The following is a 3,567-nucleotide window of genomic DNA, read 5'->3' as shown; positions in this document are numbered from 1 at the left end:
AATAATGTGAAACTGAAAATATGATGAAGATGAAATTTTACCTGTATAGTAAGACCCATTTCTTTCCTTGACTGAGAACAGGGAGTACAACATAAAGATCAGAACGTGTATTTTCTGTCATAAGTTGTGAAGGTTCTGACATTTTTGGAAGTTTATCAGAAGGAAAATCTGAGAACAAGAGCCTCAACAAGTGCTCCAGTTCCACCAACACGGTATTCTAAACTACAACCTGGTTTATACCATTCTGCAAACATATAAATCTGCAAATATGTGGATATATATACAGGCAAAAGATTAGACATTTAGAGAACTATAAAATATGAAGGAATAGAATGGATTCTGTTTGGTTGGAATGGAATGGATGAGGACATGTGGTAATGGAATAGCCCATTCCATTCCTTCCTCAATTCCATCATACCAAAAAGTAAAACTACCTTAAAAGAAACTTTTTAATGTATGATATGATTATGTACCATTTCTGCTGAAAGAGCACCATCGGATTTCACTCCAGCAAGTAAGAAAGACAAAAGATCCACCCAATTTCTAATGAAAGGATCTTTGAGTCCCAATGAATCAACTATTTCTGAAAAAGGGCGTAAAAGCTTTGTGGCACCAAGAACACCTTAAGGTCCCATTTTTGCAAATGATTTTAGGAGTGGATATGCATATCTAACTCCAGCAGCAGAAACAACTCCCAAATCACCTTGAATAGATAAAGGTGGCAAAGCCATGGCAGCTGCGTATTGTACTATGGGGTATTCCTTCTTGATTTTAGATTTCACTTGGATCCATGATCTTCCTGCATATATATACATGACCATAAATTATTATATGACTTTAAAGTTGAAAAATGATATCAACTTTAAAAAGGTTAAATGCAAGAAAACTTATTTACAGATTATATAGAAAAACTTATTTCTATCATTACTCATGATTTTGTTATTTTTCAAAACAAAATAATAACTTTCAAATCATACATCCAAACACCCCCATTAGCATTAAACCAATTCATAATTGTTTATCTACTAAAATAATTATAGTCAACATATTTATTCAAACAAGGAACCAAAAAGACCTTACCCTTGATAACAAGCCCATAGTAAAGCATAAAAATCAAGTTGTTCCATGGAGAAGATGTCACTTGTTCAAGCAACACCTACAAATATATAGATCAAATCGCGAATTAGGTGTCATATAATTCAGTTGTAAGATTGTAAATTTCCATTGTTATCCTTATTATCAAAAGTTCTTAGGATACCTTTTTGGCAACTGTTGTCGTGTCTTTTTTGCCCTTGAACAACTTATCCAACAATAAGTGGTAGAAATGCCCAAATGGTCCAAGATATGCACACCCAAAAGCTACAAACACTCCCGCATTAATATTCTATACTGATTCTTATATATATATATATATATATATATATATATATATATATATATATATATATATATATATATATATATATATATATATATATATATATATATTGACTGGTGCTTTTTCATTTGATGCAGAGAGAATAAGTTATGTGACTTTCATATCCTGATATTTTATATGTGACAAGCCGACCTTACGGATACTGTCATTTATTCTTTGTATTCTTTAATTCATTAGGAATGGTGAAAAGTTTAATAGCAGAACATGGTAACCTGCTATCTGGTAACACCAATGGTTCCTAAGTGCAAATCAAGAAAATAAGAGCAACAAATATCACAGGTTTCTCTCCCTCCTTGAAATTGAGCACAAGTCTAAAACAAAAGAAATATGATGAAATTGAACACAGGGTCTAAATTCTTTGAGAAATTTTCAGAATTCAATGAAGAACCATACATGTTCAACAGAAAAATCATAAATCAAAACCTATATATTATCAAAAAATCGGACCTGATGAGAAGAGGAAAAAGGAAGAAGCGTACCTGATGAGAAGGGGAAGGAGACTTCAAAAAATTGGAACAGATGAGAAGAGGATCGTCGATGATTGGTTGTTGCGGGAGAAGAAAATTGGCGTTGAAGTAGGAGAAGAAACGATGGAGTCGCTGATTTCTTCCTTTGGTAGGGCAAGGGTATAAATGGAAACCCTTCTCCCTTTCTTCCTCCTTTCTCAGTCAGTCGATTTTTTCCATCTTACCCGATTAGATTAAGCTTTCCGAGTCAGATACACAAATTTAGTTCATCAAACGTCTTTATCTGACCGGGTCATCAAAAAAAGTCGTTGATGTCTGAGATTCGATACCTTGAACCAAGAAATCCCTAAATCTCTATGAGATAGGAGCGCCGACACCTCGATCGATTTTGTTGAGAAGCATCGAGCATAATACTAAATCTTTTGGGAGTCGCAGTCGCATGCCAGGAGAAGTGAATGTGATGTTGCAGTGGTCTGTTAGAGATAGACAGAAAGGAGGGACATGGATGGAGGAAAAGGGTGGCCTGGTGGTTTTAGGGTTTTTATACAAATGGTGGTGTTAGTAACCAACGATGGTGATTGACCATGGAGTTTCAAGACCTTGACTTTAATGGAGCTATTGTTCTACTTGATATGGAAATCACTCTAAATTTGTAGTTGTAATACAGCTCTTCTATTGATTGAGAGGCTATGAAAGTACTTGAGGAACTGAAGATAGAGGGAAGTAGATGAAGGGTTTTCAAACTGAAACTGTAGTTCCAACAATAGTCATGGTTCCAAAAACTGTACCCCTTTGATCAATTTCATGGCCTGGTGACCAAAAAACCTTCGATTTCACTAAGAACCGGAACCCTAGTTCCAACAATAGACGATTTTTGGTATTTGATTGAGAGAGAGAGAGAGAGAGGAACGATTGAAAGAAGGTAGAGGAGAGCTTGGCGGGGTTTTTAATTTTTTTAGAATTTCATTTCCCCCTTTCCCCCACTATTAAAGGATGGAACGCGCGTTCCATTAAAAAATATAAAGCGACATCCTTAGACGATGCGCATTTTATTATAGGTGCCCTCCGTGTTTTTTTAGACACTAATTTAAGGGCGCGCAATAATGCGTGTCTTCTATCCTAAATTTTTTTGAAGAGATGACATTTTTCTAATGTCACTCTCCTTTGCGTAACATAGATCAATGAGCGTCGTATTTTGCGCGTCGTCAAAGGCCTTTTTTCTTGTAGTGTGTTTAGTACCTTAGTTGTGAAACCTGGTTAGGAACAGTTTGAACCTTTGGAAAAAAAATTGCTTTTGCTTTCAAAACCTTTGAATTGTTTTTAGAAATGAATGCAAAGTTAACTAAATTTTTAAAAAATTAGAATTTTAGTAGGTTCAGGTTCGCTTTTAACAAATTCTGAGCAATCAACCTCATCCTTTTCAGAGATTTCACTCATATCACTATCATCATTGAATTCAGATACGTTTCAACGTCAAGTTTATTTTCTGAACTCAACTTAGTGCTTAATGAGTCAAACTTCTGTATAGTATCAAATTTAATTTTTCTTTGTCATTTTCATCCAAAAGCTGTTTCAACATCTTTTTGTGATCTTTAGAAAGATTCAATTTTGTCCAGTCTTATTTTGTAAGCGTCCAAGACTTTGTCAGATGAAAAGATGGAT

General features: G+C 34.6%; 1 long non-coding RNA gene across 1 annotated transcript; it reads right to left on the bottom strand.

The window, feature by feature from the left end:
* Positions 1 to 752: 752 nt before the first annotated feature.
* On the bottom strand, positions 753 to 1,354 carry LOC144999915 (uncharacterized). The gene is made up of 3 exons (XR_013661045.1): positions 1,259 to 1,354; positions 1,081 to 1,156; positions 753 to 799 (listed from the first exon to the last, which is right to left on the bottom strand). It is a non-coding gene; the product is annotated as an uncharacterized LOC144999915 (long non-coding RNA).
* Between the last annotated feature and the right edge of the window lie 2,213 nt (positions 1,355 to 3,567).

Source organism: Lactuca saligna, chromosome 6 (genome assembly GCF_052625555.1).
Source record: "Lactuca saligna cultivar CGN05327 chromosome 6, ASM5262555v1, whole genome shotgun sequence".
NCBI classification, from domain to species: Eukaryota; Viridiplantae; Streptophyta; class Magnoliopsida; order Asterales; family Asteraceae; genus Lactuca; species Lactuca saligna.
The sequence above is the reverse complement of the archived record's forward strand: the minus strand, read 5'-3'. Positions and strand labels throughout refer to the sequence as shown.